Consider the following 26,561-nt stretch of genomic DNA (forward strand, 5'->3'; position numbering starts at 1 on the left):
ACGCACGCACATCACTGGACACAAACAGGGAAAAGAGGGGAAAGTACGCTGTCACCGATCGTATGCACTGACAGGTGATGGCCGTATCATCGCACTGACCGCGTCTCCGGCTTGGACATGCCAATTTTTGCGGCTGACAAGTAATGGCATTATCATGCTAATTGCTTAACCCTCTCCTCAACGAGGTACTCCCGCGCTGGTCATAAATCATCCGTGTCGACAACCATTTTGACGAGGCCATCGGCCCGTTCCCCATAATCGCGCGAGCCGTGACTGGAGGTGGTCGTGGGGCAAACGGCCGGTCACAACCGCCCGTCCACCGCCAGGAAGAGGGCTGGAAAGGGGGCAGCTCATCGGTGCCCCTTGAAGAGGCCTTGGCCGCTCAGCAGGCGCAGCTCCGGCTCGAAGTCGCATGCTCGCCGGGAGGATCGAACGGCCGATCACAACAATAGCCTAAGCAACCAGGGCGGGTTAGCACGGGTAAGTCAAGCAGGTTATGTGACGATTTGTGCTTGCCCCAGTTGAAAGAGGATGCCAATAAATCATCACCATGATCACAATTCCTCTCGTTAGGCCTCGACGCGTTCGAACGGAGAAGCGATCTCTAAAAGTGCACAAGCTTATCCATATTACCCTGTCGTCGAAGTGAGCTGAGACTAAGCGAAAGCCGTTTACACTGCCATTTGCTACGAACGAAGTGAATTCTACAAATGCAACGCCAAATTCAGTTCGAAGCATTCGGTCGGAACCGCCGCCATGTTTTGCCTAAACTGCTCAACGAACGTAAAGACGGTAATGACGGTAGCGTTAAATCTGAGAAATAGCGTGCGTACGCTATGGGGGTCGCATAGCGTTCTGCGGGTGCTCATCCCGCTGTTCCTCTAAGCAGGCTAAGCTAAGGCTGTCCGGTGTCTCGCGCTCGATGGATGAGGAACCGACGCGGCTACTATGCCGGTATTGTTTTTTCTGTCGTTCCTTCTTAGAATTCCACGAAGAACAGCGAACGGGAAGCCACTACTGCGGGGAGCGCGGGGCGCCGTTAGGGGTGATGAGGAATCTTCGGACGGCGTGCTCTGAACGTTGCTGCGTAACAACCTTCGGCGAAACGGTTTCGCACAAGCTTGCGCGTACCGGGAACAGATTGATACCCTCGTGCACCTTTACACCGCCATAGAAGCCACTGTGGATGCTTCTCGGGGAGTTCGTTGACTCCTCGTGGGGCTACACGCCGCGGGCCCGGTGCGAACGCGTGGCCCGTCATCGCGTCCTGCTTCGCCTTGTTATGTCGCTGTGGGTGGCGGCGTTAATTTTCTGCGGCTTCGCAGGAGCGTTTCTTCCGTCTCGCTCACCTGCCGGCTCCGCCTCTATATCGTACTCCTAAGCGAAGGCTTCTGTGTCTCGATCAATTCGTGACAGACTCTCAAAAGGAAGACTAAATCAATTTAGAATGATGCAATTTAAAAACTCTGCTTTTTCTAATTTCGTGGTTCGAGGTAAACTAACAGGATGCGAAATGAGCGGCAAACTTTCATTTCTGAAACTTTTGTCGAAACACCGGCGCCTCAATCTGACGTTATCCACTTCGACGTATTTTATGGTATTCGGGCCGTTGTGTCGATGTAGATGTTATTGAAACTTGCCAAGGTCTGTCTTTGGCGCCTCTGGAATAAAATGCAGCCGATTTATTCGCCTATGAACACTTAACTAGGCATGATTGGACGTGCTCAAAGGCATCCAAGTCATCGCGAACTAGTGCGGCAACTTCCAAGCGGCGTCGCCCCTCGTCCGTCTTTCGCTTTGGCGTCGTTTCCCAACTTTCTCTCGGTAAGGGTCGCGTTCTGCTTCCTCTTCCCTTTGCATTCTAGGAGGGTAAATTACTTCTATAGCTTCGATTATTTTTATCTGTAGTGCCTTTTTCAGAAGAGCGATGCCTTCTTGAAAGCGCACCGTCGTAGACGCGACTCTTCGTGCCTTTCCGATCGACGACAACTCGGGATCATAAGCTGCTTCACGCTGCATTCTTTCTTTCTTTCTTTCTTTCTTTCTTTTTTTCTTTCTTTCTTTCTTTCTTTCTTTCTTTCTTTCTTTTTCTCTTTCTTTCCTTCTTTCTTTCTGTTGCAGTGACTTTGTTCGAGGATAATTTCAAAAATAAAATCATTCTGTTAATTCATTTTTGGCCATTAATTTGGCGGCTGTATCTGCTATTCTGAAATTTATTGCTCAGCGACCTTCGTGACCGCAGAGAGACCTCACCGTAGTGAAGGGATTCGGAGCTTATTTATTTAAATTAGCTACGCTGATTACAAACACGTGGCTTCCATTCGAAATTGCGATATAGTTTGAATGGACGACAACTTCTGCGGGATTCACAACTGAAATAAAGCGCTACATGCCGTAACAATTTCCAGGAACAGTTACAGTTTTGTATCTCTACGGATTTGCGACTTGAGATGAAGTCATTCTGAGAGAGCTCTCGTGTAGAAACCAGGAAAATCGACGCGTCCTATCACTCCCGTGACTGGAATGACTTTAATTAGCCACGGAGAGCAGCGGCTTCAGAAACAGGAATCAGCGTTGAAATTTTGTGGGAGTGAGTATGAACAGTGCGCTAAGCATACTTTTTTTTTTAATTATCTTTCTGCTTAGCGCAATACGATGAAATGCATCAGATCTCCTTCAGTGAGAAGCAGTCTGCGATTGCAAATGTAGCCGCAACCGAACGGGAACAACCAGCCCACATTGCAACCCTCGTGCTTTCGGGAAAGCCCACACACCGCGTGTTCACCATGGATGCGCCGTGCTCGTCATCCACTTACAGCGGTGATCTGGTTGCGTTGTCAGAGGCTGCGCGGCACTTTTCCATCACTCGCTAATTCCCGTGGGGCGGCTGACGTCTCCAGATGGAGACGGGTGCGTTGCGGCTGGTCTGGCTGATTCGCGGCGACCGGCCGCGTGCCGCCAACGTCCTCCGATGGGCTCCGGCCAAACATCGAGCACCACCGACGCCGGGGCATGCACGCACCGTCGTGGGCGGCCGGTAATTAGAGGAGCGGTTAACTGTACGGGCGCGGCGGCGACGTCACTTTGTGGCTTCGCAAAGAGGGTGGACGGTTCAGGAATGATGTTTCCCGATTTCGCCGCCAGCTTGGGCTGTTGCGCCAACAATTTCTGATTTCTGTGCGAAGTGACGTCGAATTCACGTGGTGAGGAAACCAGGAACGTTACCGTACAGCCATTTTCATGCTTGCGAATCGACTGTCGTGCATTCGGTCAGTCCTAACCATTACGAACAGACCATGAAGCCACAAAAGGAATAGGGGCAGCAGGCAACTGTGGTGTTTAACTGAAATATACAAGCAATAAGGCAAAGGAAAATGACATTGCACGAAAAGACAACTTCCCGCAGGTGGGAGCCGAATACGCCGCTCTGCTGCCCGCTTTCATGCGTCTACATTTGTGTGCAAGTTTAGCCGTGGGCCCCGCTCACGGCCAGCGCTTGGTAGTATCGAAGATACATGTATCTTAGATACTATCTTAGATATTCTTTGGACATCTTGCATATGTATCATGATACGTCTGGCAAGACTTCTATCAGTATCTGTATTTCGGATACATGAAAGAATGTATCGTGTACCTTAAGATACAAGATATTACTATCGCAATATCACCGTGCGAAACTATAAACGTTGGCTCAACTCCGCTTCGCAAGCTGATACCGTCCTACTAAGCCACCGGAATAAGACTAAAGGCAGCTACAGTTTTTTCTTCTTTCCGCCAGAGCCGTCCAGCGTCGGCGGACGATGAGGTGTGCGCGTCCGTATTGGTGGAGCAGAGTCACGTGCTGGCGCTCGCGCCGTTTCAACAAAAACGCGAACGTCTGCAAGCATGTCGACCTTCTGTTGATTTTTTTTTTTGTTCTCAGTTGCGTCGGTGCCATGACACTTGCCCGTAGCCACCGTACTGTGCTGCGTACGCCAATGCGTGCCGCGTCTTTGGCGCAAATTCTGATGTCACTATCGACGTTTCTCTTGCATGGTGCTTTGTGACGAAGTCTGAAGAACGCAATAATGGGGTTGCCTTGCGTCTAGTGGCTTTCGCACATCACCGACGTGAAAGATGTCGTGAATGCAAGTTTTACTGTTGTGAACCAAAGCGTATATGGCACTTGCTTCCGCAATACTTGTGCATAAGGGGGTTATTTTGTGTACGTGATTGTTGCAGGCAAGCACCAAAAGCAATGTTTTGGACTATTTACACGAAGCGTTTTTGGGCTGCGCAAGCTTTCTGGTAGAAGAAAATCGTAAAAGGATTGCGCGTTAAAAAACATGTAGTTAACGAACGCTTTACGCCAGCAGATAAGCAGAATATGAAAGTTCATTGCAGCTTTGTGTGCTCTCTGTATACACGATGCGTTACACAACATGTCGCTACCAGCGTTGTTGCTGCATTACACCTGTCAGGTGATCCGTTATTGCGTAAACCCTAATACGTTTACGGACAAAGTAATACCTGTGTCACACGGGCACATTTGGAAGGCCTTCCAGTCGACGGCCTTCGAAACGCCACAACTCTATCGACTCAAAGGAGTTGTCACGCTGCTACACGGCACTTTTGAAAGGCTGCTGAGTGGTTCAGGTGTTTCTCGCAAAATTGTGTGGCGCTGCGGATCTTTATTTTCCTTTTCTTGTCACGATAAGTTAAACAACATTAAAACTACTTAAATGTTCTATAATTTCTTTCATGTTTGTTTATACATTTAAAAAAAAATGTTTATACATTGCCTTACATAGATGTGTAGTTTTTAAGTTCTTGAGTAGCGAAACTGCGGCAACGTTTGCGTCACTGCGCACGTCGCTGTTGTGGAGAGTACGTGCGGTTCGCACACATCAAGTGGCAAAAATACTTTATTGAATAATTAATAACACTCATACATAGTATTTTAGAGCATTTTGATTTGATTTGTTCTTTCTAACCGTGAGTACGAGCACCCTGTGAACGAGAGGGCATGTTCGCGCTGTTTCCGTTTCCGTTGCTCAAAGGCCATCGAGATTTCGATAGAGTTGTAAGGTGCTCCGTTGACTCGATAGTCTATTGACTCGGCAGCCTTCGAAACCGCCTGTGTAGCAGCTCAAACTTGACCTTTGAGTTAACTGACTATCGGTTGGAAGGCCTTCCAAACGCCCGTGTGTCACGGGTATTAAACTCCACAGCGGTACTTTTTATTTACGTTTCTGTAATTACATGGTGACCCGCTGGCTGGTGGTGCTTTTGTTAAAAGACGGGTGGTGTGGAGAAGGGGCGCAAATTGATTGGAAGCACAATGCTTATTCCATCTTCTCGATCCGGCCTCTCTCGGCATATCGTGCACAGACGGGACTTGTGGCACGACAGCGTCGTTGTCACCCGAAAGGGAGGACTGGCAACGTATTGAGGCGGTCGCAGTTGAAAGGCGTCTACTACAGTTTCCACGAGGGTTGGGTTTCCGTAAGTTAAGGATTTACAGCCGCATATTGTAATTAGTTGTCGGACTTTCTCCGTACGAGGACTTGGCAGCGATTCCTGTAGCTTAAGTTGGCCCGCCTCTGTTTTCGATAGAGACGCGGTGCGCCAGCTACGTCTCTCGGCGGCGCCTGATCGCACGATCGCTTTCTTTGAGGCTGTCGCTAGATTATAGGCGCCGAAAACCCGTGCTTGGCATTATTTGGGAGCTCTGTCGTGGCGATGTGCGCTCTTTAGGAGCCACCGGACGCGATCCGACGGCAAACGGCCCCATTTGGCCCGGACGGCGCCGGTGCGTAGACAACCCCCGACGGATTGATGCGCTCATCGAAAGTGCCCGGCAGCGTGTCCAGGATGCGCCGACCGCGATGCCGAGGCGTTCCTGGAGGCGCACATGCGCGGCCGAACGAAAGAAAAAAGCGACCGAAAGCCAGAATACTGAGGTGCTTTGGAGTTCAGCGGCCCGCGCTCGCGTACGATCGACCAAGTGAAAAGAAGCAATGGGAAAGAAAAAAGTGGGAGGCGTCTTTTGAGCTCCTCTCTTCGTCACAGCGCGGCCTCGGCAGAAAGAAGCTTGCGAAAGCAGGGGAAAGGGAGGGCACTTTCACAAACGTGGAAGCGCCACGCTCCCTCGGTGCTTTAAGAAAGAAGCCCGGGCCCGGAGGGTGTGTGTCTATGCGCGCTCCTTGGTTCTTCACGCCGCCGTGTTATTTGACGCGGCCGCGAAATGACCGGCACGGCGGCCGCCGCGAGCGGCGACAACAGTAGTTCCGTCCGTTCCGCTCCGCGCCGCTGAGCTCTCGCATTGTGGCCCGTGTGGACGAGCCTGACCGGTGCGGCGGCCACAGAGGGCGGCCCTGCCGGCCGACGGCGGCGAAGAAAGCGGCCCGGCTGAGGTCATTGTGGAGCCCCCGCCCCCGCCTCCTCGGATGGCGCTCGCGGAATTCCAGAAATTCGATCGCGATAACTGGACGCCCTCCCTCCCCAGGCTGACGGGACGGCCGTCCCTGAATGAAGATGCGGCCCCTCCGTCGCCGATAAGTGGGGACCGGAGAGAAAGCGTGGCCCCAAACCTGTCGGCGCAGCTGTGAGGAGTGGGAGTCGCAGACTCTATTATGTGTGCGCGCGTACAGTCTACGGTGCTGACTTGCACCTCGCATGGCCGGTCCTCTTCCACCACGCATATAATATAGAGAAATAGAATCTGGTTCACCCAAACAAAAGCAGCGTTGTATTCTAGAAGGGACACGCAAGTGGGGAGGGGGGGGGGGGGGCATGTTGCACTCAATCAGTTTAGTGAAGTAGGCTTTCAAGACTCTGATTCCGTTTATTTGGCGGGAAAATTTTGTTTACAAGCGGTGACAAAGAAGGCCAATGTTACCCCTCGAATTTCGCGCCCGAACTGTAGCGCCGTTACGTCAGCGGGCCGACGCGAACTTCAAAGCCATTCTCGCGTGCTTGCGCAATTTTTGTGCGCAGACATTTCGCGAAATTTGGGAAGATGAGTAGTGCCATTCTTTTTTTTTTTTTCAAGGATATAACGATTGCATTATATCGGTATGCTAACCTATAGGCTGAAACTCCGCCATGAATCTCGCATTCATAGCCCAGCTCGTACCGGCCGTGATACCGAGAGCGGATTGCGCACCTCGGCCAGCTCTGAGGATGGGATCTAATGGCGCTTTTCACTGGTCGATTCGGAATAGGATTTTTTGCTGCGTGGCAACGAATCCGAATTTCAGTGGTCGATCTGGAGCCGGTTCGCGCTTTCCGCTGGTCGTCTCGGATCTCGCTCCGCGCCGGATCGCTCTCACTTGCTCTGCCACCGAGTCCCCGATTCGGGAGGAAATAGCTCGCGTCACTTCAGTCTTCCAGCGGAATCGGTACCCGGTTGCTACGCACAACATTGTGTTGCTTTGCAAAATGGCTGCGTTCGGTGCTGCTACAGAGCTCGCGTTTAGCGATGAGAGCTCGGACGACAGCGATTACGAGGTGACGCAGCTGCTGTACGAAGCCTTCTATGCACGTTGTCCATGCACAATCCTTGCTGGCGCGACATGGAAGTGACGGACTCTGCGATTGCCGCGGTCAAATTACGCGCGGGAGACGGCGACTTTGGTTGCCGTTGAAACGTACAGAGCGGAAGTCGGGCATGGTTTCCGGAACCGGCTTGTGTCACGTGTACGCAGACTTCCTGTGTGATCCCCCGCGGCACGGAGGAAGGAAACTAAGGAGAGGCCCTGACGTCACTCTTCGTGAAGCAAAAGTGAAGCCGGAATTTGGCGTTGCTCATGGCGATGCTCCGCCTTTTGGGCCACCCTCCTCGCTTGTTTACATCTTTCGCGAAACCACGCCGCGCTGCGCATGGTGTCGCGCGCGGAGCGCGCGCGCTCGCGCAACATCTGGCAGAGCACGGTGCAGGTAACACAGCGCAACAAGACACGGTGACTAACGCAAACCCGCCCACTCAGCGCCTTTGCCACGGCCCGAAACCTACCAGAGCAACACGTGTGAGCGCTCAAAACCATAACAACGCCGCCATTGTGGCCCAAAAGGCGTGGCCATACAACAGAAAAAATAAAAAAGCAGCAATAAAATGAGAACCTACTACGTCATTTCCGCCACACTTTTCTCCTAGCGCGCGGAGGGGGTAGGGCCTCTTCTTAGTTTCCTTCCTCCGTGCCCCGCGGGGATCACACAGGAAGTCCAATTTCGGCGGCGGTTTGAAATCCCAATTTCGGCGGTCGCTCCAGATCGACCAGTCAAAAATGCCATAAGCAGAGTCTACGTCTAGAGTATCGCCAGACCTATCCTATAGTGTACTTCGCAGTGGCGACACTTCCTTGCGGTCGGCTTCTTTCTTATGCTTGAAGATGTGGAAAAAAAATTTCTGTAAATAATGTCATGCCGTGGTGAACCGCTTAGCAATCCTCTTGAATTTGGCGATGACTGTCGCTTTTAATTTCACCGCCAAGTATTAACCAAACCCTGTGAGCTTACACTGCACAGAACGCATGTAATTTCATCGGGAGGTTCTCGTTTCACGTCTCGTGCACGCAAAGATAGCAACACAGATTCTTGCAAAAAAGCCTCGCGCCAGCTCGCTCCTGCCAAGTAGGGAGTCACAGTCCGTATATCCTTACGAAATGCGACGGACGCGATCTTTGAAACATTTGGATCACTCGATAAAAGCTGAAAACGCCCGCAGTTGTTCCCCGCCGAAATAAGGCCTGCATATGAGAGCACAAACTTCCGGCAATCAGTGGCGACCATCTCTTGCAGTCAAGTCAGTGTGACTCCATTGATTACAGCATGCCCTGCGACGTGCGCTGGACCAGCGTTGTGAACCATGTCTTCATGCACTGCTGTGCGCATTGCGGACAAGTCTTCCCTAGCCAGCCGCGAATACTTTTGAAAGGTGCGGCTCCTGTTTACTTTGCGTTGACAGGCATCGCATTCAGCACAGAGAACGAAATATGCGAAGCAGCGGCACTTTGGTGTGATCATAGCGTAGCGGAAAGAAGGACCATGTTTTATCATTTTCCAACAGAAATAAGCAAATCTCCGCTAGGATGTTGAGCAGGTCCCTCGCTGTTTATCTGCGTACCAATTGCGGCACTGAGATAGAGTTCGCAAAGCTCTTGATAATTAGAAACACCCGGGCGTTTGCCGATTTTGACAGCTAACGGCAAGCTAGCCATGGTCTCCTCACGAAGTGGTGTTATCAGCGAGCCAACAGCTTTGTGAACATGGCGGTCACGGTAGCTGTAACCAGGAAAGTCTGGTTAAAGCTTCCGTAATTCTGCATGGTTTTAAGTGAGCCAAAACGATTAACTCATTGGTGTTCCATTGAATATGTGGAATGCGCTGCCTTACAGTGGTTTTAACATAAACCCTAACCGGTCGAGGTGGTGGCGTTTCTTTTCCGGGGTTTTCGTTTCCTGTATGAAGTTTTGTTTTTTTTTTTCGAATAAAAGGGGTGGGGTGATTGTCAGTTTAGCTTTGTTATTTTTTACGCTCCCTCATTTACATGTGTCATCCTTTGTTACTCCTGCTCTTGTTTGGGAGATGCGCGCCTAGCGCTTTACTTGTGGTATCCAGTTATAACATTACAGGTATGAGCACTCTTTTGTCTAAGGAAATTTTAGTAGGTGTACGTTTCATTGAGGGAGCCCTAAAAATGACCAGTGTGTATATTGGTAAGTCTATAAAATTTAAAGAGGGTGATGTACACGTACCTTCTATACTCCGTGCGGGATGTGATAATGAACGGTGTCTCACTGAGAACGTTTGCTACTAAAAGCTTTCTCTCCCCCTTTTTCTTTTTTTATGCGCCTGGTAGGAACGAATTTACCACAATTCAAAAGCTGTAACTGCAATGCTTTGGAATTCCAGCTTGTCTTTTTATTATTTATTCGAACTGCGCTCAAAGCTGTCTTGCTGCGTTCGCTTGTAACGAACCTATCACTTCGAATCCATCCCGTGAGACCATCATAGGGTTGTTTCGCAAAACCCAATCTCGGAGCCCATACTGTTTGCGTGCTGTTATTGTTCTGCTCCAAATGGTAGCGCCACCGCCCTAACAGTGATGCCTGTGAAGCACTGATTTCCCCCTGGAACCACAGCAGGGCGTGGTGTTTCTCGCGGCGCTCGACGTTTCTGCGCAAGCGCGACTAAGAGCCAGAGAAAATATCTGGGGGCCTTTGCTCCTTGAATATGCGACTCTGCCTAGGCACTACGGAGGAGGTTTCTTAGGGCGTGTTGTATGCGTTTGTCCCCTAGACATGCCGGCATTGCGGAGTGCGGTCGAGTTTGTTTACGCTCCGCCGCTGGCTGCCTACTCGGTGACGCAGTGGGCACGGATGCCCCATTTGGTGATCGCTGTGTCTGAAGGGGCAAAGTTCTGACGGGTGTTGTATAAGTCGCGGGTCGGTTTCTTTCGTCGCGACGACAGATTGCATTTTTTACAAGCACTTCTCCAGGAGGGAACATGTATTGGCAACCGGAGGGCTCAGGAGAGGACCTGAGGTTATGTAATACAGCAGGCGGCGCAGAATCTCTGGGCACCCAGGGGGTAGCGGGGGGATCAAAGCTGGAAGCAGGGCGGCCCGTGGATTGGAGCCCGGGAGGCCGAAGCGTGCCAGTGGGTGTTCGCATAAAAAATTATCTTATACTCTTATACACTCTTATACTCTTATACACACTTATACGATCTTATACACTCCTGGCACGCGCAGGCCTCGGTGAGCCCAAACCCACGGACCAGTCCGGGTTCTAGCTTTGGTGTCCCCGTCGCGGCTTTGGTGTCCTGGAGGTGCCGCCAATAATGCGAAATAATGACACGTTGTTGCAAGTAATCAAAAACACGATTTAATAAACATAATTACGTCCAGTCGTGAACTTGCGACGCTCAGTTCAGCATTACCGCGCCCCGCGACTTCTGCCGGCACGCCTAGGACAAACGCTGTAGAAGCTTGGGCAAGTTGGTGAAACATTATTTTTGAACAGCGCAAAGGACAAGGACGAGACGAGGGCACATACACAGCGCTGTGTATGAGCACTCGTCTCGTCTTTGTCGTTGGAGCTGTTGAAAAAGAAAAGTAGGGACAAACGCATACAACACACGCTAAGAAACTCCTCTGTAGTGCCTAGGCAGTCATATATTCAAGGAGCAAAAGTCCCCACGTTTCCTCTCTTGCACCCGCTTTTACTCGCGCATGCGCGCAAACGTCCAGCGTCTCCGCAAGTGCCGGGCCCCGCTGTACCTACTAGCAATTGTAAATATGCAACCCGCTCATTGGCCATCGTGTTTACAAGCGATGACTGACGATGTTCGGGATTCGAAGAAAAAGCCGACAGTCTTTAGAAAACTGTGGGCTCCTGTGTTTGAAACGAACAAGAACGTATTTGCCTCAGATGTTCATGATAGTGTTATCTAGCTTCTGATGTGGATTATTTACCAGGTTCGATAAGGGCAAGGTTACCGTTCCAATATACTGGTTTTCTCAAGTCAGCTTCGCCGCACAACAGTTCTGTACGCTGTGAAGCATGCTAACCTTGTTGCGGTGAAGCGTGGAAACGCAGGGGTCACTGTCACGGGACATAACACGTGTCCCTTAATTATACACGAGCTCGCCCATCGTCTCGGGTCACAGCACCGAGGTATGTAACAACTACTTGCAGCAATTCAAAGATGTGTATCACGTTGCTGTGAAAATTTAAGCCCCTCTTTTGGGGCGACAAGTGCGTCCCTATAGCTGTAAGAAAGTAATATTTTCATCTAGCCGATGTTCATGCAGTTCGTGTTTTCTCAAGTGTTGCATTATTTATACAATAATAGTTACGTTCTTTCGTGGTTTTCTGTCTAACTGCTTTGTACATGTACAAGTCCAGCGTTATTTTTTGCCTCACTACGGCCATTAGCTTTGTATTTATTTACTATTAATTTTTTTGCAACGGCGGGGTTGATGCATCGGCGGGGTTCGAGCTGACTCTCCGACCGTGATTCCTCTCCGTTCGCGCCCTCGAAAGACGCATTGCCATGACCTTGAAATAAGGGGGTGCCCCTTTCCACTTTTTACGTTTTCCCACTGCAGTCTATTGTGTTTGCATAGCCGCGTAAAATGACATTGTGCGTCAAAGCTTAGTTTAGGAAACCGGCATTATTCAGCGCTTTTCGACCCAGGAGAGAGAGCAAGGACAGGAAAGGCAGGGAGGTCAACCAGGCGAGCACCCGGTTTGCTACCCTACACTGGGGGGAGGGAATAGTAAGAGGAAAAAGCGAGAGGGTAAGCACTAAGTGCGTGTGGGAGGATGCACAGGGACACTATAAACGGTGCACTTCCGCTTTTGATGTCAACGACGGGTGTGGCCGCGGTCCGAGTATTTTTGACTCGGAGAAGGATCTTGAGTCCAGTCGGTTTAAAGTTGTCCGCAGAAAGAGGCGTTGTACATCGTAGCGAGGGCAGGTACACAATAGGTGCTCGATGATTTCCTCGCACCCACAGGAGTCGTACAGCGGGCTCTCGGCCATTCCGATACGATAAGAGTAGGCGTTCGTGAACGCCACTCCCAGCCACAAGCGGCACAGCAACGGTGTTTCGCCGGGGAAACGCTAGATGGCAGTTGTAGCCGCAGCGTGGGGTCTAGTTTATGCAGTCGGCAATTGAAGGCACTTGAACTCTACAAACCTTGTGACTTATTGCGTGCAAGTAGGCGGACTTTCCTGGCAGTGTCCGACCTGTGTCCGACCTTGCCAAATGTATTGGACGCGTCTGGGTGTCTTCGTGGGCAGACCGGGCAGCGTTGTCAGTTAGGTTGTTGCCGACGATGCCACAGTGAGCAGGAATCCATTGAAAGGTAATGTTGTGCCCTGTTTCCAGAGCATGGTGATGTACTTCCCTCATGTCGGATATCATCTGCTCGTAAGTTCTGTGATGTAATGCAGACTTGATACTATGAAGAGCTGCCTTAGAGTCACAAAATACGATCCATGGGCGCTATAACGTAAAACTATTCCAAACTTTTCTATTCCAATTCTGCAATCAGCCCACCGCTATTGGTCAAAAACGTTTTTGGACCACCCCCACTTCACCTGTCTGTCACGCGACGTCACGAATACCGTGATAGCTGTCCATCTGATTGAGGTGTACACATCTTGAAGGGGCAGCGCAAAAAGACGATGACAGAAGGCAGGAACACACAGGACAGCGCTGAACTCACAACTAACTTTATTCGAAGGCATACATACACTTAAGTACACAACCTTAAGTGTGTGTACATACACTTAAGTACACACACTGATTATGCATAATTTGACCGAACAAAACAAAAATAGTTTTCTGATTCGACGCCTTTTTTGCTATTAGCCCTCGGCTATTGGTCAAAAGTTTTCGGGCTGCACCCATTTCACCTGCCTCTCACGCGACGTCACAAAACCGCAAGAGTTTACCTCGTCAAAGTGGCGCGTACGCGTTAAAGATACTGTAATATGCCGAACAAAACTGGATTTCCTTCTGAATATCCGCAGGCTGCCCCGTTCCGAAAGGAATAAAAGATGGCTGCCGCGATCGCTCCGGCACTGGCTATTCGCCCTTTCCGGGGAGCAGGGGTTTATTTGCGTGTAATAAAGCTTTTTGCGTGGCTGTGTAACGTTTTCGAGAACTTTCGGCACGTTTATGACCTCGTTCTGCCAACTCTTCTTTGCTGAGGATCCGTTTTAGTGTCATTCTTATGCTTCCGTTGCATGCCGTCGCGATTGTCGACGAGCCACCGCAAGCTAAGTAAGAGAAAGCGGACCAATCGCAGGCGCCGGCACCACCCTCTTCATCTAATTATCGATATTCAGTGCAGTGGCTCGGCCCCATCGAATCCCTCTCCACTTGAGCATGATCCTCGCCTCTTGTGAGCCAATTAGATAAGACAAGCCGCGCAGTGCAGGCAATGTTATTAGTTTTTCTAGCAAACAAAAGTGTACTCCTATGAACGAGTGGAGCATTTGATTGATTTGTTCAGACAACCCTTGTTAGGAATGGCCGTACGGGGTGGCAACGTGCCAGCTATTTCAGCCCGTTGCACGTGTTCCAATCCAACCAGACGGGGCGCACTTCAGAGAACTGCGGATAACCGGCAGCCACGTGGCGTGGGGTCAGCTCAGAAATGTGGTACTCGGGAGCGCCACCCTTGACGGAGCAGAGTTCTACGAAGCCCTCTGACGTCGGCTCCGGACCTTTACACCTGTGTGTGTGTGCAACACGAGTATGTGAGCCCGCTCCTCCAAAAGGGCGGGTCATCTTCGGTGACGTCGAACGGTGACGTCGAACGATGACTGGACGAACGTTTCCGTTCGCTTGGAATCAAGGGGGGGGGGGGGGGGGGGACGAGAGCTTATAAGCAGCGATTGTCGGCTGCTAGTGTGCTCGTTGTCGTGCTCGAGATGTACTAGTGAGCTGCGTGCTCGTCGTAGTGAGCTGCGTGCTCGTTGTCATGCTCGAAATGTACTCGTGAGCTGTGTGCTCGTAAGCTGTTTGCTGTATGCGTCGTCTCGCGTGCACCATTTGGGAGTCACGCTAGACTGTCGATGTCTGTCTTGTTTTAAATGTAAATCCTGCAAATGAATTCTGTTCACCGAGTTCCTCTCTACGACCTTCAACTCCTTCAAATGGTGGCAGCGGCGAGATCGTCCAACGACTCCTACATCTGCTTGACAGCGGTGGGATCGTCCGACAACTCTTACACCCTGCGGGGGACTGCGCTTTGCTTGCGTCGGCGGTTACGCAAATTTGACGTCAGGAGATTGGAATAAACACACATTGGAATAGTTTTACGTTATACGGCCCTATTTCTCTGTCGGCTCTTCGGTGACATACGTCATAGCGGCATAGAAAGCTGCAAGTTCTGCCGACGTACATGTAGTCATGTGTGAAAATTTGAATCTAACTGTAACCTGCTTAGTTAGACCCAATATGCATAAAAAAATAAAGGTGTTTGAAAAGCTGAGTGTCCGAGTCGAATCAAGTACGAATATCCGAGAAAATTAAACAACCTACAAATATGCATGACCTTATGGCCTGCGAATATTCGAAAGTCATTATGGCAATAATGACTTCCTAATGTAGAATCGAATGTAGAGTATTTTCTAAATTCTATAAAAGTGAACTATCAAGTTTGCGCGCACCTGTCTGACAAAAAAGTAGGCTTATATACATTTGTTTGACAGGTCTGTCATATTTCACATTTGACAGGACGTCCGGACAGCGGATGATGTTGTAAATGAGTGACAACTGATCTCAGTTATCTGGGGCACCAAAACAATAGCAGTAATGAAACAAGTGAACGGCACGTCCCCAGGTACGGATACTGTGCTGTGATTTATTGAACGAGAGAAACGACTGCTACATTGTTTTAAAGGGATGCAAATGTGGTAAGACTGGCCAAATAACAAATTGAAAGAACAAATACATATATACTATATAGCTACCTGTGACCTGGAGTGGGAAGAATTGGGGATAAAAGTTGATGGAGAATACCTTAGCAACTTGCGATTCGCGGATGATATTGCCTTGCTTAGTAACTCAGGAGACCAATTGCAATGCATGCTCACTGACCTGGAGAGGCAAAGCAGAAGGGTGGGTCTGAAAATTAATCTGCAGAAAACTAAAGTAATGTTTAACAGTCTCGGAAGAGAACAGCAGTTTACGATAGGTAGCGAGGCACTGGAAGTGGTAAGGGAATACATCTACTTAGGGCAGGTAGTGACCACGGATCCCGATCATGAGACTGAAATAACCAGCAGAATAAGAAGGGGCTGGGGTGCGTTCGGCAGGCATTCTCAAATCATGAACAGCGGGTTGCCACTATCCCTCAAGAGAAAAGTGTATAACAGCTGTGTGTTACCAGTACTCACGTATGGGGCAGAAACCTGGAGGCTTACGAAAAGGGTTCTGCTGAAATTGAGGACCACGCAACGAGCTATGGAAAGAAGAAGGATGGGTGTAACGTTAAGGGATAAGAAAAGAGCAGATTGGGTGAGGGAACAAACGCGGGTAAATGACATCTTAGTTGAAATCAAGAAAAAGAAATGGGCATGGGCCGGAGATGTAATGAGGAGGGAAGATAACCGATGGTCATTAAGGGTTACGGACTGGATTCCAAGGGAAGGGAAGCGTAGCAGGGGGCGGCAGAAAGTTAGGTGGGCGGATGACATTAAGACGTGACATGGCCACAATTAGTACATGACCGGGGTAGTTGGAGAAGTATGGGAGTGGCCTTTGCCCTGCAGTGGGCGTAACCAGGCTGATGATGATGATGATGATGATGATGATAGATACAACTGCTGTATAGATACGAAGGCGAAACATCGATTACAATAGCAATCGATGCAATCGAGAGCTACACGAATTAAGGAGAGTAGTTTTATCGGCCATATAAAGCTGTAAACATTTGTTCACTAACTAAATTAATGAGCATGGTGTCACACGCGCACAAGCAAACATGAACAGCCCGCAATCAATGACTCCCGGTGCCTTGCGCGCGACGGAAGACGGCGTGCTACCTCCCTGCTTTCCTCCCTTGCGCGCACGAGATCGAGCCACTATCGTCGGCTCATCCTCGCACGCTTTCACTCGCATATACAGCATACGGGGCGCGGCGACGATGTTATCCCACTTGGACTTTATGGGGAACGTCACGGCGACGACGTCGGTGGAAATGCGCCGGCAGTGTCTCTATAATGCACATCGTAATAAAACGAGACATCATTATTGAATGAGTAGAAAGTATTTAGCAGAAGCTATATGCCCCGTGCATTCACTCGCAAACTGGCACGTGCCTCTTAATACGCAGCAACCGCTGAATCATTAGGGACTGTTCTCATCGTTATCTCTCCCTCGCGGTTCCCCAATATTCGAAACGAATATTCCACACTTTGGAAGAGCGAATTTTTGAATCCAATATGAATAGAATAGCGAAGACTATTCGGTTCCTATTCGGAATTTCGAATATTCGCAAACCCATTTTCGCAATTCGCACACCTATTCGCACACCTATTTTGAATATTCGCGCACCTATTTAAGCACATAATTTTGCGCGTAAGGAACATGTTTATCCTAAAACTTTCTATTTGTTCCAGTCTGAAAAGCCGTTGGTTTACCCGGCATTTCAAAAGCTTAATCGGAAGAAAAAAACACGCTTACCGGACTGCTATGCATACTAAGAAGACTGACGCCTGGGCTAAGTATACGGTGATATTGCACGTCTTTGTAAAACTGAAATAATAACGTCTAGGGATTCATTCTTCAATACCACACTACCAGGACTTCCAGCACTTCTGGAAAACAGTTAACCCTGGAAAGTCTACAACCCAGCAGTTCTCCCCCACCAAGACCGTTAATCAACTCAATAAGTCATTTGCCAGTGTGTTTACTAGTGAAAGGAACGTGCCCCGTCATGTATTGTGCCTTATTCTCAGTGTCGTAGTGAACCGGATGTGGTTGTAACCCCGGAGGGAGTTTTAAAAGCCACACACCGTCTTCCTAATAAATCGAGTCATGGTCCCGACGGTATACGCTCTAAATTACTAAAAATTACTGCTCCACACTCATCCGCTTTCCTGTGTATGCTTTTTCAGCAACCTCTAGATGACAGTACCCTGCCATATGATTGGAAACTCGCGCACGTCATTCCCATCTACAAGTCGGGCAATCGCGACGACTGCAGTAACTACAGACCAATATTATTGACGTCGATATCACGTAAAATCCCCTTGAGCACATTCTGTACACTAACATCATGCAACACTTAGTAAATAACAATCTCCTTTTTCCGAACCAGCATGGCTTTCAGCGAGGAAAATCCTGGGAAACGCAGCTTTTCGAACTCATCACAGATATTCACTCGGTTATTCACTCATTAGGTCATATTGATGCTGTGTTCATAGATTTTTCTAAAGCATTGGACCGGGTTCCTCATCCCCGCCTACGTGTACAACTTCAAACTATTAATCTCAATGAAAGCATTGTAAGTTGGATTCGTAATTTTTTAACCGATAGATCGCAGCCTGTCTTACTTGATAGCATTGTTTCTTCACCTACTGCTGTTAATTCTCGAGTTTCTCAGGGGTCCGTCTTAGGCCCACTTTTAATCCTTTTGTACATTAACGATCTCCCCTATAATATGTCGTCGCAAATTCGGCTTTAATCAGATGACTGTGTCATGTATTGTCAGATTAATGAACCTAGCGATTCTCTTCTTCTGCAGGCTGATTTGACTACATTATCATCGTGGTGTGACATGTGGCTAATGCAGATTAATGTTAATAAAAGCAAGGCAGTGACATACGCTACACGTTGCTTGAAATTATCATTTTCTTATAATATCAACAATGCTGCCATTGAGCCGGTAAATCAGTTTAAATACCTCGGTGTCATCATGCCAGCTAACTTAACATGGAATCACCACATAGAATACGTCACCAGTAAGGCGAGTAAAACACTAGGACTAATACGTAAAACACTGTATACATGGCTAAGCCTGACACGAAGCTTCTGGTGCACAACACTCTGGTCAGATCGCAGCTGGAAAATGTCTCTATTATTTAGGATCCGCATCAGGCTTACTTAACGCAATCACTGGAATCATTATAGAATCGTGTGATTCGTTTTATAACAAACAATTACACACACGACTGTATTACACACCTTCGAAACACCTTGAATCTTCAAATACTGCAGCAACAAAGACTGATTCCTTTACTTCATTACTTCTTCATACTCTACCACAGCACTTGTACTTTCCGACTAGAACATATTCGCCCTGCTTCATACATTTCCCAAACGCACTGATCATCCAATCAACGTATACCTACCCCATTGCAGGACGCTTAATTCGTTCAAATTTTTCTCGCCTTTGCTTTTAGCTCTTAAACAATGGAATGAACTGCTGAAAGACGTTGCGTCTATCGAATATTCTGATGCATCTTGTGCCGCTGTATCTTCTGTCTAAACATGCGCCTTCTTTCTTGTTTTTTCGGATTATCTGTGAGTGTGCAATAATATTGCGCACTCACCTCCCCCCCAATGTATTATCCCAGTGGAGTCTTTAATGGTGCTGTAAATAAATAAATAAATAAATACCCAACTAACTAACTAACTAACTAACTAACTAACTAACTAACTAACTAACTAACTAACTAACTAACTAACTAACTAACTAACTAACTAACTAACTAACTAACTAACTAACTAACTAACTAAATAAATAAATAAATAAATAAATATGAACCCCTTGGTTGTTGTAACACCATTTCGTGGATCTCCGGACGCTTCTTTCTTATAGGGGGAAGAAAAACATGAGTTGTTTTCCTGACCTATGGCTGGCTTCATGTATCAGTGAGGTGTCTTTCAGTAGTACAGACGGGCGCCTCAGCTGGTATATTGCAGATCGCCCATGTCGTACATGTGTGCATGCCCCAGCTTATGATTTCGGAGGCTACATAGGGGAAGGGGTGAGGCATAAATGCGGAAAGGGGAAGACCTAATCGGAGCAAGGCGCCGGAGGTGGGCGTGCACCGTGAGTTTAGTGATGTTTGTTTCTGCGTGGAAACCAAATTAAGGTAACCCGGCACCGAAACGATATTTCGCTTGACGAAGCCTGGGCGCAAACACAAAGCAACATCAAAATTTCGCTACTTAAATGATAAGCATACGCAATTTATAAGTGTAGAGTGTGATGAGAATTTGCAACACATGCGCCTATGAAAATTCTGTCAATAGTACATTCTTTCGCGACGAAGGAAACTCATGCTACTTGCTTTATTTTTTAATTCGTAGTTCCCGTTCTGCGCAAACTTTTGTTTAAACGAACTGGCGTTAGCCACATCAACTTTAGCTTCGTCAGTGAAGCGGGGTCTCTTGTGTGCTTGCTCAATGAACGGGTCGGGAGAGAAAAATCATTAACGTGATGGGTTTCTAACGCCACTTTAGTCCACTGGAACTTTCATAGTGCACTTACAAACGTGAACCTGCATTCAGTGGGGTGACCCGAGCGGCCGGCCGGTTCCACAGGGTGGGGTCGAGAATCGTCAATTCCCTGTCGCTCAAATGGTCTTCGAGGTAGTTGGTTATATGCACCATTCGCGAGGAATTTGTTGAATGTCCGAGGCCAGTGTCGACTGAAGCGTGAATTATTGGCTCGCTCGTTGTTTGTTGCGGTTCTGCGGCATACCACTACGCCATTATCCCCCTACTTGTTGCGCTTTTATCTGTCGAAAGAGAATGTGCAATTTCATTTTTTTTTTTTGCTTTCTATACATGCGTTTGAACACAAGTATGTCCGTAAATGGGATTTATTTATAACTTGGCTGCAACTAAAGGAACTCTTGAAGCAATTATTTCATTAAACAGCAGCAGCAACAACAACGACAACACCAACAACCGATTACTTGTCGACATAACTGCAAATCACGACTATAGGGATGCTCCGTTCAATCATTTACGTATGACGAGCCCAGCGCCCGACTTCCCCCACTCTGTCGAACGAGTCGGAGCCTTTCGAAGCCGTCCGCTTTCAGTGCACACCAACGAGGCATACTTGTCACGGTCTCTTCGACGCATTAAATCGGCGTTAAGGACTCTGCATCCTTAATGCGTGTGCGTGCGTGCGTTTGCGCTGAGGCTGTATAGTCACTAACGGCAGCAACAGTGGCCCCCGACAGCGAAGAGCCAAAGGCGCTGCGAAAGTGAGCCAGGAAGGACGCGCGGTTGCGAGCCTATATTGCGATGCACACGCGAGGTCTTTGCCAACGCAACGCGTCGTGAGGCACTTGGACACGCGTATACGCGTGCTCGCGCTGACGTAAGTAGAAGCCCGTGGATCCGCGCACAATGGAGAAAACGAGGGAACGGAAGAATGGCCCACCCGAATAGGGCTCCGCTCGACACGCGGCCCCATTCTTGCGCCGGTCGGCCACAGCTCACGCGGTTGCATATCCGAGTGCGGATCATTGTGTCCCTGCTGTCGATATTTCGAATGGCCCGGCCTTGTCTCGTTCGAGAATGCCAGGCAGCAGCGGACGCGAGGGACACCGCGCGAGCCAAGCGTGGCGAAGACGCGCGTCCTCGTTTCCGTCTCGGCGTGTTTTTGCGCGCGTTTTTCTCCGTCCGCTTGCAGTGAGCCCCGCTCGTCTGCCGGACGCCTGTGCACGCGTCGCTTCCGCACTGCAGAATAACCGCTGGAAATACTGGCGCCGTTTCGTTGCCTTCCCACCTCTGCATTTATCCTTCCGTTGTACAGCGGTGCTGGCCGTTCCAATCGGGGTCGACCAAGTCGTCGCCGCGTCTGTCGAAGCACGCGGCGTGGTCGGGAGTGCTGCCTCATTCCGGTTGCGTTTCAGGTTGGCCTTACTGCGTCCCACCATACCCATACTGTGGCTTCTTTTTCGGTCCTAGTCGATTGCCGCTTTTTCTTTCTCTCTGTCGGCCTGGTGGTGTGTTTGGCCGAGCACACGTTCGTGGGACTCTACGCAGCTGTATCTGCCGCCGGCTCTTCTGGCCGTGCTGCGGTTGCGTCAAATGGCTGTGTCTGAGAGAAGCGAGCATGCAGGCGCAATTCTTGGCTCGGCGGTCGTATGCCGGTAGCGTTGACAAGGCGCTAGCGGATGTGGCGCAAAAAACACTTTAAAGCTGAATACGGCTCATGACTGTACGCATCATGTTTGACCAACATGTTTTCAGTTCAAGTATCAGCGCTTTCTGACGTCCTTTGCCAAGTAATTGCGATGTTTTAAGTAGCGTCTTTGGGCAGGGCTCCTATTTTCTTTATTTTTATTAACCGTGTGCAACGGTCTTAATGAACATAATAATTTGTTGTAGTTTGCAGGATAATATGTTGTAAATTTAAGCAGATATTTTCGCTCTGCCCGGATGCGGAGGTGGCCTCTCCTGTGCAGCCGCTGCTGTTGCCTGCGGGTGCCAGGTTATCTGCTAGATCTTTTTCTCAATAACTATAGTTAGGTTGATTTGCAAGCCTGGCCGTTTTGCAAGCCGTTTTAGAGCGAGAGAATGAGAGAGAGAGGAAGCGGAGAAGGCAGTCATAACCATAAAATCGCCCGGTTTACTTGTAGCCTGTATAGGCTAACCCGTCAGTGTACAGACGTGTTTCTACGCTCCATATGTATTGACTCCCTTCCTCTATGGCCCAGATTACCCCTTCATATTACTGTTGCAGTTTAACGTGTCCGCGGTAACTTTTAAGGTTGGACTTTCTGTATTTTGATAGGTAACAAGCAGCGTTTGCCCTACGTAGCGGTAATTTGCCCAAGGAAATTCTAATATGAGGCGTGAAGTAATGTGACACCCAAGGGTTTACATCAATCGGAGCAAAACATCGAGACGCGAACAATATGCAACTGCGGCCCTAGGTATTATTTTATGCAATGTACAGCATGACGCCTGGCACTTAAGATAAATGTATATTGCTACAGTAAATTTCAATAACATTGATGATAACTTCAGGTATTACGAAAACTGACGTAAAAATGCCAGGAGAACGTGGCTGTGTGCCCCTATTTATGGTAAAAATCGCAGCTTAGTATTAAAATTCGAAAGTATACGCTTTTGTAAATGCCACCGTACCTATCCAGTGATCTCGATCGAATATGTTGGTCCGTATACACAATTATCCTCGCCAATTCGTATCTACGAATGCGGCTCCTGTATTCTTTTCCCGTTGTCTGTTCCGTCTTTGTTGCTTTGTGTGCACGCGCCTCTCTCGCCCTATACTCTGCCACCACGTAAGTCGTTTTATTCTGTTTGCCGGGCGTGAAGCGTAGGAGAGAAAACGCGGGAATTGCGGAAATGAAATCCGAGCACGGCGGAAAGGCACAACCTGCCCTACTTCGTCGCGTCACACGGCGACGACTACGGCGCTCGATTAACCCGTTCCAGATAGATCCGTCTCGCAGCTCTCTCCGTGCCAAAGTGCACGGTAATGAACTCGACGTTTAGCCGCTCGCGCTGAGGTTGCCTTCCATTAAGTTGGCCGCGCTGCATGTTTTTCTTGCGTTAAATCGAGCACGCGAGCACACACGGACCCTCGGGTGAACGCGGTCAGTGTGTTGCGCGATGTCGGGGAAAAAAAATGTCACTTCCGTCGAGAAAGCGGTTCGCTCCCACTTGCGCGTGACCGGCTAGCCGTCAGTGAAGTGGCTAGCCGCACGTGCGGGTTCAGACTCCTCGGGTTGAAATAAAACGAACAAGCGGGTGAGGGAGCAATTGAGCTAGCCAGCAAACAAACAAGCAAACATACGAAAAAACAAACGGAAAGTAGGGGAGATGGGAGATCACGGCAACCATCAGCTGCTTCGTATAACATACAATGAATAGAATGGAATATTTCAGTTGCTAAAAAAAGTGCGTTTGCTCGCGGGCTCAATCCACAGGACGCATTTTCAATGCTTGAGGCTATCTATCTAACCGTCTTCCGGCCTACCTGGCTCACTGGGTAGTCAGTGTTCGAATGGGTAGCGCATCGGGCTGCTGTGCTGAGGTAACAAAATACGAAGCCAACCATCGGACCAACTTCGGTCACTGAGTATGTGGCAATGTGTACACACGTGCCGCTCTTCAAGTAATCTCTTTCTCGACGATACGGGCCACTGTGGACTGTGGACTGAGTTGGCAGCGCTGTTCGAAAAAACGCTTTGACGGCGGCCTGGAGTATGTGTCACTCGGTCCGTGCTGACCTTCGATGAACCTATTTAATGCCACCTTCGGTAGGGCTAGGCATGTGCCACTAGGAACGTACCGCTTTACAATGCGGAAACCGATCCTTTAAATTTCTTCGATGCTGAGCGGATTCGAACCCACTTTGCAAGGGTCCCTCAGGCGAAGGAGGACCAACGCATTGGCAGGCTGCGCCACGAATACTTCTTTTTCTTTATTCTGCGCCACAAATACACTGGGTATGTGCCGCTTTTCAATCAGCGCCTTTCACGCCAAAGCTTTAGAGAGCTGCGCCATGAGTGGACGGGGTATGTGCCGCTCTTCAATGAGCCTCTCTCCAACTTGGGTCCCGAGTACGTGCAACTTATTGTGCGGCAAGCGAGGGAACAACTCTCAGCGTTCGCAGGCACCGGCGCGTCATGCTTCTTTTCTCGGAGACCGTGCGCGGACTTCTCGGCGGCGCCACTAGATGGCGCAACGTGTCCAGAAAGGAGTGCGAGAGAGGATCCCGGTTACCTCGCGACGCGTTCCTCACCGGATTGCCATGCAATTCGCAGGCCACGCGCAGGCTTCGCAGTGGTGGCGCTAGGTGGCGCCGTGTGTTATTATAGGGAAGCGCGAAAGAGCAGTGCTGCTGAAGTACACGCGTCAAACACAACTCGTTTCGACGGTGGCAATACTTTGTGTCGTTGTATTGATTCAATGCTCGCGCATTATTGTCGACATTCATCGTGAGGTTGGGCTTTGCCGTAATTATTTGTGTTTTGTAATAAAAGAAACGGGCATCATTGTATCAGGAAAATGTTTGTACACTTTCTAGCATATACGAAAACTGGCCGGAATAAATAAATAAATAAATAAATAAATAAATAAAGCTGATTTATAGTAAAACTGATTATCTGCAACTTTTGTAAGCCCAAGGGGCACCGTGCTGCGTGATGTCATTGTCTACCCGTTAGATATTGCGGACTGTGTAAGCGGGTCTAGCCTTTCGCAAACCTCTATATATGGTGCAAGGGTTTACAGAGATATGTTTGTTGATATCACGCTCCAGGCGTGGACATGTGTGGTGCATTAACAAAACGGATACGCGATTGAGCGATGCCAAGACATCTCGAAAAGTTGCCACTGTGAACAGATTGACCGACTTCAGAGGGGAACATTTGAATAAGACTAGAACTAAGACTGAATAGGACGCCATGCATTTAGGAATACATGGCGCCCGTTGTTGGCACAGAAATGTCCTCATTCTCAAGAACACTTGACTGTGCATGGTGAACAGGACGGAAAGGGAATCTTCTGTCGCGCTGCCTCATCTTTGTACGGTCCGTTATGATAAGCTGTACGTATCAGCAATGTAATGCAGCCTACATGTCTGGCGTGGATGCCTTTTCGCTATGAGATGCTGTAAACTTGCGTCCGGTATTGGGTCTAATACATGGCGCATAACACCCCGCAGGCTGCTGAACCCTGGCCTACACTCGGGGCAGCTGTCATCTTTATGATCATCATCAACCTTATTTATGTCGACTGCAGGAGGAATGCTTCTCACAGTATTGTACGCGTACCTGCGTCTTGTGTCAGTTGACTCCGTCCTATATTCCTGCGAATGCCACAATTTCCTCACACCAGCTAATCATCTGCCGTCCTCGACTGTCTTGCGGTACTCATTCTGTAACCCACCACCGGTCATCTGCTCCCCGCATTATGCGTGGGCTGCCCAACTTGATATCTTCCGCTTAATCTCAACCGGAATATTGGCGACCCCCGTTCGTGTTGTCTGGTTCTAGCCCCACTGTTCCTTTCTTTGAACGTAATATTTTGCTCCATTGCTCTTTGCGCAGCCATTCGCTTCTTCTTAAGCTTGTTTGTTTTCCTCCAAGTTTAAAAATTAAACGATGCAGTTTAACGGCCCGGATGATGCACACTGGGTTATGAGCGACGCCGTATGGGCAGCGCTCCCGATTAGATTTGACCACCTTTGGGTTATTTGACGTGGACCCAATGCACGACACGCGAGCGCTTGCGTATTCCGTCTCCATCGGCATATGGCCGCAGCGGTCGGGGCACCCGACCTGGCGCTCAGCAGCGCAGCTTCATAGCCGCACCGCGGCGGGTGCAGCTTGTGCTCGATTTGCTATAGCACCGGTGGAATGCAGTGCTTGTACACGTTCAACCGTCAACGCTATGCTGTGAAAGCCGTGTTTTCTATAGACCTCCGTCTTATTACCATTTCCTGCTTGGTCGCAGGGGCCGGGCGAGCGGTGACTGGCGCGGTGTGCCGCTCTTCCTGCGCCGAGAGGAACAAGCGCCGGGCCATGACGACTCCCCGACTCGCGAAAGGACGCTGGGCAGCGCTGCCGCGAAGCCGACGACAGCCGGCGGCGACTCCCGCCTAACGTGGCCCCCCGCCGCCGCTCAAACTGCGCCGTTTCTGTGAGTGCACGCATCGCTGTCGCAAGCATCCCACCGAGTTTGCTGCACCAAGGGCAGCGCCGGTCGCCGCCGTGGGCCACTTTGCGCCAAGGCCCGCTACACTGTAGTGCAACCATTACGTTCCAAGTCTGCGCCAAAACAGACGCATTTCTCCACGATTAACCGGTTTGAGTGGCATGCTGCGTGCGTTGCCACCCGGATCTGCAAGTCGTAGCTGACGAGGGTCGATTTAAAGAACTGAAAGTAATAGTTTTGTTTAAAAATAGCATGGCAGAACATGTACGCAAGAATAACTCCGTGCTCCGTGCGAAAGAAATAACTATAGCCCTATAATTCAGCTAATCAGGGACTTTGGGCTTAATTGCGGCTACTAAATTTCGCGATTTCCGGCTTGTGCCTTGCGGCTCA

At 49.4% G+C, this 26,561-nt stretch overlaps 1 protein-coding gene across 3 annotated transcripts in view; it reads left to right on the forward strand.

Moving 5' to 3' along the window:
• LOC126518564 (uncharacterized) overlaps positions 1 to 26,561 on the forward strand; it is a 218,275-nt gene that overhangs the window by 127,964 nt on the left and 63,750 nt on the right. For all 3 annotated transcript variants that reach the window (XM_050168340.2, XM_055065017.2, XM_055065016.2), the window contains one exon: positions 25,968 to 26,153. The gene's annotated coding sequence lies outside the window, so the exon portion shown is untranslated. The remainder of the gene's footprint in view (positions 1 to 25,967; positions 26,154 to 26,561) is intronic.

This window comes from Dermacentor andersoni, chromosome 1 (genome assembly GCF_023375885.2).
Source record: "Dermacentor andersoni chromosome 1, qqDerAnde1_hic_scaffold, whole genome shotgun sequence".
In the NCBI taxonomy this organism is placed as follows: domain Eukaryota; kingdom Metazoa; phylum Arthropoda; class Arachnida; order Ixodida; family Ixodidae; genus Dermacentor; species Dermacentor andersoni.